The following is a 10,234-nucleotide window of genomic DNA, read 5'->3' on the forward strand; positions in this document are numbered from 1 at the left end:
TGATTAAACTGGATTGTGAAAGATGGGTCAAGTTAAAACAAACAAAGTACTCTTGCCCTCATTTTCGGGAAAAGATATTTAGGAGAAAGCAATACTCAAATCATCATAGATAATATCTGTACTTTAAGTGCAAGTTTGTTTGCTTGTATTATAGTTAATATTGATAAATGATATTTGGAAACCACTGGTCTCTCTGGGAGAAAACTTTTTTAAAAATGATGGGCCTCAAAGCTCCTCCATAGAACTTGAAGTTCAACAATTTACAGATTCTCAGCAGTGTTTAACTAAAATTTTTATCTGCCTTTCATACAAATGCGCATCTCTAAAAGAGGAGAAGCTAGGTCTGGTAGAAACTTCGGTGGTCACCTGACCTTCCTGCTAATGCTACCTCAGTTCTACCCTGAGGACGGAGCCTAAATGACTTCACTTAGTTCTGTGGGACAGAGCACCAAAAAGCAGTTTCCAGGCTCTCAGCCTCACGTGGAAAGGTGCTGGCTCAGGTAGTAAATGGCCATCAACTGTGATCAAATGGCCATCAGCTGTGGCTAGTTGGCCATCAGCTGTAACGAGTGAGCCATTGGCCACTAATATAACTGCCGTGGCTAGGCTAGCAGAAAATGGGGGCTAGCAAGAAGATGGTGGCTGAGCCTGCAAGTGGAGCAGTGAGGGCTGAGAATTGTGTGGCTCCTGTTTCCTGTTTCTCCAACCCAGCCGCCAGTGGTATGACTCCCCCATCTATGGCTCCCTGGGTGTTCCTTTTTGGCCTCACCATATCCTGTGTTCTTATGTGGGGATTGGGAGCAGAGACCCTGCAGGCCACCCCGCACGACAGTTCACAAGGCCCCCTCCTCATCTGAGTCCCATTTGGTTCTCCAGCCTCACTGTGCCCATTTTTTACCGTGGACAAGCAGCTAAATTACTTATTATTCTCTGACATCACCACAACATGAAGGTGCTCCTAGAAGGATAATAAATACTATTACTGCTATTATTAACCTACTTATATCCTCAGTTTGGTATGGCATCAGAAACATGGGTTATCTATGGATTCTGCTACCCTCACTGCAGAACACAGCCAGCTCGTGCTTGACATCAACGTCACCCCAGTGTGAAAGGGAAACTTGGGGCACAAACTACATCCAGCTGAGGAACCTTATAAGTAAATAAGTCTCATTAGTCACTTATTTTCCTATATATTTAAATGGATTTTAAAAGACATTTAGCTACAAAAAGTTTATCGAACAAAGTCTAATAGGAAAATCCAATGTGTAACACAGTTAGAGTAGAGGTGCTTCAGGTGAAGCAGGGTGGGGTGGCCCTGCTGTCTGCCTGTCTCCCGGATGTGCACCCCAGGTGGCCCTTGAGGAGGCTCAATGGGAAACCTGGGGTCCCTGCACACATGGTTTAAAAAACATTGACTTAAAGCATCAAATAACCTCTTCCAACTGTTCCTGTTTCACTTGGACCATTCCTTGTACTTCCCTCTACTTATATCCCCAAGTCCAGCTTGAAATTTGTTTTTCAGTTGATCAGGCCAAAGGAGAAACCAATCTCTTCTCTCCTTGTGCCTAAGATCCACTGCTTTAGCTGCAAATTAAAATTCCTCTCCCAAGTGAGTTGGCTTATCAACACCAAGCTCTCTAAAAGCCCCTTGTTTTTCCACAATCCTGTACCTGTATCCCATATCCAAGACCCTAGCATTCCAGCATCACATCGGGAATTCACAATTCCCGCAAGAGGCCTGGTGCAGGATAATGGAAAAGTGAAAACACCAGGAAAAATTTCACACATGTGCCTACAGCGGCTAGTAAAGGGATGCTCTTTGTAGCATTATTTGGAAGAGCAGAAATTTGTCAGCAACCAAAAACAGAAAAATGACAAGTACATTACTGTATATGCATACAATGAACTACAATGTTGGCTAATAAAACCAGCTTGTACAATGATACAGAGAACATAATAACATTTATATAAATTTAAAAATATGCAAAGCAATATTATTGTCTATAGACATTTACATTAGTACTAATAGCATCAACATATGATGGTGAAAGGTAAACATTAAATCAGGATAGTAGAGTCTGGAAAGGGAAGGAGAATTTGGAGGTAGGAAAGCAGGTATATAGAGTGCTTTCACTCTATCCATTACCTTTTGCTTTAAAGGAACGTCTGAAGTTACTATGGCACTATCTCAGAAATAATTCAGTTAAGTTTAGTGGTAATTATACTGGTGTTTGATAGGCCAGTTGCTGTACTTTTCTAAAAGTTTGAAAGATTTCATTTTTAAAAAGTATGGTTTGAAGGGAGGCAAGCTCAAATTCAAATCCTGGCTCTAATGAGCTATGTGAGCTTGGGCAACTTAATGAAACCCTGGAACCTCACTTTCGTCATCTGTAAAATCAAATACTAAAATGCCTCATATTGCTGAGGGGAGAATGAAATGAAACATGTATAAAGTCCTTGGCACTGAACTTGAACCTGAAATAGCATGAACCAGAAAATGGCCACTATTATTATTATTGGTTTAAGGCATATTCATAATCTTCTACTCTTCATTTTTAACATGTGCATAGGATCACTGCAATCTGTATTTAATCCCGTTCTACTCTCCTGGCTGCAGCAAGGCCGAATATAACATTGATAGTCTCATGACTCTCAGGATGGAAGAATGTCTTTATCATTGAGCCCAGCAGGATTTTGCCTCCACTTCTTTATTTATTTGTTTGCCAATCAAAAGTCTGGGGTTAGATGACTGACCTCTTAAGAGTTGGTCTCATTGCTACACCGGGCGAGTCTCACATTCTCATTTAGTGAGCAAAGAAGCACAAAAAGATTCCCACAGACCAGAATCCTTTTCAGAGGGCATTCATTTTTTTTTTTCCTCGTTTATGGCATCGATTGCCATTAGCAGATTATGTGTACACCACTACTTTATCTCAGAAGCTGTAAAAGGTCTTTGATCAGAAAGCTCCTCCTCACTTTGACCGTTAGGCAAGATAATGTTGAAGCATATTCTTACTTCCCAGAATTAGTGTAGTAATTAAGAAGAAAGGTCATAAATGTTAATTCAATATCTCAACAAGACCTACAGACTCCAGTGCATTTTAATAGGTATTATATGAGATTCAGACATAGAGGACCTTTCCAATTTTTACAGAGCTTATCCAAACAATGACACACAATAGCTACCAATTATTAGCTCCTAAAATGTATCAGTTATTGAAATAATTAACTTACATTAATTGTCTCTCATCTTCACAACCACTCTGAAGGATGTTATTACCCTTGAGTTACTTACTGAGGAAGAAACTGAGGCTCAGAGAAATATAGTGATTTGCCTCAGGGAACACATCCAGTAACTTGCAGAGGTTTGGTAGGAAAAAGTAACTTGCAGAGGATTGGTAGGAAAAAGAAGGGAGAAATACCAAACCAGCCTGAAGTCTTACCTTCCCCTGGACATTTTCTCCAGCTATTTTGTCTGTACTTAATTCTCCATTTTAAAAATTCTTACAGAATTTATAGCCTGGCCCACACATTTTAATTCTCATTATGTACTATGTACATTCTAGGCAAAGGTTCAAAGGTACAAGATGGGAATAAGTGTGACATAAGTGAAGAACTAGTCTGACTAATTTCTGGTTTTCCCTTCTGCACAGGGTGCTGGGGTTAGACTGGCTAACATGACAACCAGGCAAATGGCAGACTGGGGAGGTTACCTGAAAAGGCTAAAGTTGGGAAGAGCCAGAGAATAACTAAGTAAGCCACGTCCCAGGGAACACAGTGGTTCAGATCCAAGGGTGGATGAATTTGTATTTTTTAAGTCCCAAATGGTATCTGAAGAACGATAAAGAAAAAAGCTATTGCTCAAACTATTCTTGTACATCACCAGAATAGTGGGTTGGAATAGTATTTCCCAAAAGGTCACTTCAGATTACTAAATTAGTAATGGAATAAGAGGATTTCTGAATAGAACGTGTAAAAGAAGTAGAAAATAATAAGGCCAAAAGTGGAAATCAAGTGTTCATGATGGAATGTAGTTAAGCACATTTTCTTAAGAGACAAAATAAAAGAAAGTGCCCATTCTCCCCTTATCTCTCAGTTTTATAACCTCTCTGAAGCTGTTCTTTATCTTACACCATCTAATGGATCAAGCTCAGTCCATGAATCCCCTCTTCGGCTGTCCCACACTTTTTCAGACAATCTTAGTTCTAGAGAAATTCTCTTATCTAATTCTAATACCTACTACACATCCATACTCATCTACGCATCCAGTGGCTAGATGTGGTAGCCAGTCTCCAAGATGGCCCCCAGTGTCCTGGTCTGCCTGGTATTCATGCCTTTGTATGACCCCTCCCATATTGTATCAGGGTTGGTCCATTTGACCAATAGAATACAGCCAATGTAAAGGCATATGACTTCTGAGGTTAGGTCATATAAGACATCACCGTTCCTACCTTACTCTCTCTTGGGTTGCCTGCTCTGCAGGCAACCAGCACCATGTAGTAAGGACACTCAAGAAGCCTATGGAGGGGCCTGTGTGGAAAGGACCTGAGGCCTCCTGCCCACAGCTTGCGAGCAAGCCACCGTGGAGGTAAACCCTCCAACGCCAGACATGCCTTTAGGTGACTGCAGCCCGGCTAAATCTTGACTGAAAACTCATGAGAGAACCCAAGCCAAAATAACCCAGCTAAGCCCTTCCTGAATTCCTGCCCATAAAAACTGTGAAGATAATTAATGTTTGTTGTTATTTTAACCCACTAAGTTTAGGGGTAATTTCTTTCATAGCAATAGTTAACTGAACACTAGAATAGCTGTTTCTCTAACATTGCAACTCTCATGAAAGTGCCTTGCATTCTGTACCAGCACTAATGGGCACTTGCTCCTTAGTCATCAATACGTGTACTTTAATTTGCAAGTGTATTTTAAGTTCTTAAAAGAACAGCAGGCTCAGAGGCCGGCTTGAAAGCGCCACCTACTGGTCGTAATTTAACAGCACCCCAAAGCAGCCGGAATGATTGGTGCTGACAGCCAATGCTAGCTACTGCGTGCTGCCTTTCCATGGTAAACTTTGGCTTCCCATTTTGTCTCTTCTGAGAATTAGCTTTTTCATTTCCTGGAGATAACAACACCTATCTTGCCTTCTTCACAGGAATGGTGAAATGTGATATCCCTGAGCACTGCAAATCATATGAACATGTAAGAAGTTCTTATGATTATTCTTTCTAGCATTATCTCTCCCTCTATCAGTTCCTTTCTTTCTGCCTGCAAACATGAAAAACTCTCTAATAATAAAAAAAAGCCAAATATCAAAATCTTTCAGTGGATATTTTCCCCCAAATCACTGCCAAACCTCTCAAAGGCTTAGTCTGCACCACTCCCCGACTTTATATAATTTCTTTTCCCCTCATTTATCCTTGGATATCTTCGTGGAAGTTAGATAGAAAGAAAATAAGAAATGAATGAAATGACTGCCCAGCAGCAGAGACCACTTGATGCTAGTTGGTATGATTTGGCATTATCCTCATTTTAGAGACAAAGAAACTGATGATCAGAAAGGATTAAAAGGAAGGAAAGAAGAAAGGAACAAAGGATGGAAGGAACAAAGGAAGGAAGAAAGGCAGGAAGGAAGATCAGAATTACATAGAAAGAAGTAGCTAGGGCCACCTATACAATTTGAGGGTCCCAGTATAAGATGAAAATGTAGAGCCACTTATCCAAACAGCAAGAAAGAATTGATGTTAGAGGTATAAAAATATAGAGCCTTTTCCTTTCTTCCATGGTCTGTCCCTCAACTTTTCATGGTTCATTTTGTTTGTTTGTTTGTTATTTAGTGTCATTCAAAATAAAGGAAAACTAAAAATTGAAATTATTGGCATGAATTTTACCATTCATCTTTATATTGTGCAATGCCAGTATAAGGGCAAATACAAGAGCATTTAATTCATATGTGGAATCACCAAAATTACACAATTTGTACTTTATAGCTCATGCATGCATATATACTCTTACCAGAACAGTGGAAATGCTGTGCAAAACCAACTCGACTGTTTTTATTTTACTTCTTGATATGTGTGTATTCTACCAACATTCTCTACCTTTGCCTACTGATGAATAAGGAAAGGCTTAAAGAAAAAAGAACTACAGGTTATCCTATCTTTTTCTCTTTCCTTCACCATATTTAGTATAAGTTGTTGGCTAATACAGGGAAGTAACAGGGGCAAGAAAGAATATGGTGAGGTTCCTTGGTCATTTGTGTTTCTTGAAATGCTACTGACTTCTTTCTGCATTCCAAACCAGTTCTGGTTCCAGTGGAAAATTCTAGGGGCTGTGAGCACTCCTGCTTGCTCAGTCATATACATGAAACACTTGCTTTGTACTCACTTTGAGTCTCACTAAACTTCTCCACATCGTGGGTCCACGGGAATTCTGTGTTCATGGGGTACTGTGAATGCTGTATGTGAATGAGGTGGCAAGGAATGGTTGGCACACGTATTGCACATACCTTCTCTGTTCACGTGCATACTCCATTGTCCCATCAGACTTCGCTGTCTGAATAATTTCAAGACAGCAATACAGTGTTTCCCCAAAAATAAGACCTAGCCAGACCATCAGCTCTAATGTGTCGCTTGGAGCAAAAATTAATATAAGACCTGGTATTGTCTTATCTTACATTATATTATATCATGTAAGACCGGGTATTATCTTATACCCGGTCTTATATTATATCAAAATATATTATATTGTATTGTATTGTATTATATTATATTATATTATTATTATATTATATTATATTATATTATATTATATTATATTATATTATATTATATTAAAATAAGACCGGTTCTTATATTAATTTTTGCTCCAAAAGACGCATTAGAGCTGATGGTCCAGCTAGGTCTTATTTTCAGGGAAACACAGTAGGAGAATGGAAAGGGATTAAAATCTGGAGGAGAATGATAAGGAGGTAGAAATTATTGGGAAGGAGGTGGTTATCAGGACAGAACAGCTCAGTTACTTTCAGCAGACTTACAGACTAGCAAGAGTTATGACCTAAGAGTAGGTCAGTTCTCACAAGTGGAACAGACAGTATCCTAATCTGTAGATGTTTAGGGAGTATTCATTTTGGCAGTCAGCATCTACAGGACACCTTTAAAAGGGGGCAAGACCAGAGGCAGCCAATATCAAGGGTCTGACAAAGCATTATTGTAATAACTATGGATAGTGCCAGGTGGTACTAGACTTAGCAGGGAGATCACTTCATAAATTATATAAATGTCTAACCACTACTTTGTACATCTGAAACTAATATAAAATAATACTGAATGTCAACTATAATTGAAAAACAAAGTGTTTGGAGAAAAAGGCCACATGAACATACTAGCTCTCCCTGTTAGAAGTCAGGTCCTCAACCTTTGTGAAACTGGCAGAGTGCATCTGGCTATACCTGGCTTGGGAATGAGGGATGAAGGATGGGCTTGGTGGAGAGTGAGGTACTTGGGTTGAGGTAGAGAGATGGTTGGGTTGTCAGTAGGAATGGAGAGAGATGAAGGATGTTCTAGTCAGATGGAGAAGTTTGGCAGTTGGGATGATATGTAAAGGGAGAAGGAAGGGGAAAAGGAGGTGCAAGAATTGAGATTTAGGTGCTCCTGCTGTCATTCATTCAACAAATGTTGATTGAGCATCTAAAATGTGCCACCGAGCTAGGGGCTGGCCAACCAATATATGTAGACATATGTAATAATTGTCAGTTTATACAGAATCAATTTGCTAAATAAAGTGATACCACTTTTGACTAATTAGATTGGCAAAAATTACAAACAGATAATATCCCATTTGGGTGAAGGGGTTGAAGAGTAGGCCTTAAACACTGTTAATGGGAGTGTAAGTCAGTAGCATTGTTTCAGAAGGCAACTGTTAAGTATATATCAAATTTGTAGATGTGCCTGCTCTTTGATTCGGCAATCCTACCTATGACAGAAAAAAAAATACACATATGCACAAAGAGAGATGCAAAATGGTGTGTTTTTTTTCTTTGCAGTACTGTTTTGAATACTGAAAATCTGAGAACAACTTAAATACCCATTGTAGTTGGTTGAATAGTTGCCTCCAAAAGCTATGTCCAAATCCTAACTCCTGGTACCTCTGAATGTGACCTTATTTGGGAATAGGTCTTTGTAGATGTAATTAAGTTAAGGATCAAGAAAATGAGATCATACTGGATGAGAGCGAGCCCTAAATACTTATAAAGTGTTCTTATTACATATAAGGTATAAGGTTTTCTTATAAGAGAAAGTGAAGAAGACAGAAACACAGGGGAGATGGCCATGTGAAGACAAGCAGAGATGGGAGTGATGCATCTACAAGCCAAGAAATGCCAAGGAGCACAGGAGCCAACAGAAGTTCAGAGGCAAAGATGTTTTCTTCCCTAAAGGCTTTGGGGGAAGTGTGACCCTGCCAACACCTTGATTCTGGACTTTTGACCTCCTTCCCTGGAGTGAGCAAGAACTTTAATTTTATGCATTAGCTTAAAAGATGCCCTCTCTCAGGGTCAATGAGGTTATTGCTTATTCCAACAAAAGGCTTAGTAAACAAGATGATGGCATTGCTCACAGAATGAAAGACAGTTTGGAAATGGATGCACTTGAAGGTTTTCTGAATGTGGATTTAATTACATTTTGGTTCATTTACAGAGAAAAATGCACTTTAGCGTTTCACTGAAGATATTCCCAAATAAAGTATGTTCATATAATACAAAATAAATTGGAGAGTAATTTAAGTGGGTAATTGTCCTTTATTATATCTAAAAGGATAACTAAAAAGGATAACTCAGACCAAACAAGTTCACTTGATTCGACTCTGTGCTGGGATTCCACTCTGTGCTGGGATTCCACTCAGGCCCTAAGTCACCTAATATCTGCATCTTAGTTTTCCTCATCAAAAACATGGCAACTCCACTAGTAAATGCTCAACACATTTTAAATATCTTTATTATTGATATTAATCTCATGGGATTGTTGTAAATATTAAATAAGATAATAGATTTAAAGGTCTTACAATAATGCTCAGCATATAGTAAGTGTTCAATAAACATTAGCTGCTGATATTATTATCCTTAAATCTAGCTGAGAAGACAGACTTTGGTGTAACTGCATCTTTTTCTTTTACTCTCCTCCCATGACTAATGCACTGAACCCAGAGAGAACCATGGTGGACACTTGGCCCCAAGTAATGCCAAGCATCAGTAACCACAGCAATTACCCTACTTAACTCTTTTCGTGGGATTTTTTGCCTTTTTCTTATCTGCTATATATAGCACTATCCACTGATGATAATGTACCCATGATTCTGATCGAGTTTCCATAATAAGAGATACAACTTCTCCTGGAGAGTGCATATCTCTATTTGGAGACAGGTGGATCTAAAATTAGTTGAAAAAGAAAGTATCTTAGTATGAAATTAAACAGTCACTCAGGAGAAAGTCGAGCTGGAGAGAGTATTTGTGGCTCACCTGGAGCTGGTTACCACACTTTTCTTCAATATTTAGGGAGACTTAGTCAGACACTAATTCTGCTGTCTGCTCTCCTGTGACAATATAATAGACCAGGAGGAGGGCTATAGGAACCATATGCTGAGTCATGGAAAGGTTTAAAAGTTGGTAAGATAAACCTGGGAGTTTTTTCTTCTCTGTGCCAAAGTATACAATTTTGCCCTTAGATGAAATCCAAAAACACACAGCAATAAATATGCATCCGAGTGGGCTTAATGCTAAGCTAGTAATTACGCAGGTGATAAAGAGAAAGAGAATTAATGTCCATCAAGCATCTACTGTGTATTAGGCACCTATACATGAACATATTCAATCCTCATAATTGTATGTTGTGGTTTTATTAATCCCACTTAGTAGTTAAAGAAATTGAAGCTCATAGATATAAACATCTCATTAGCTTAAAAGGTGCCTCTCTCAAAACTAATAAGGTTATTGCTTATTCCAACAAATGGCTTAATAAACAGATGATGTTATCAGTCACTGACAGGAAGATACTTTGGAATTGTTTGCATTCAAAGGTTTGTTCCTGAACTTGAAATTATCTAGGAAGTGAACCCTGATTTTGCTGACTCAAACCCATGCCTTTTCCAATAGATCATGCTACTGTCTGCATTTTAAACAGCAATGAACGATGGAATCACTACATGCATTCTTGAGCACAGGACTTAAATTCTTCCCTTTGTAAAT

Source organism: Rhinolophus ferrumequinum, chromosome 12 (assembly GCF_004115265.2).
Source record: "Rhinolophus ferrumequinum isolate MPI-CBG mRhiFer1 chromosome 12, mRhiFer1_v1.p, whole genome shotgun sequence".
Lineage (NCBI taxonomy): Eukaryota > Metazoa > Chordata > Mammalia > Chiroptera > Rhinolophidae > Rhinolophus > Rhinolophus ferrumequinum.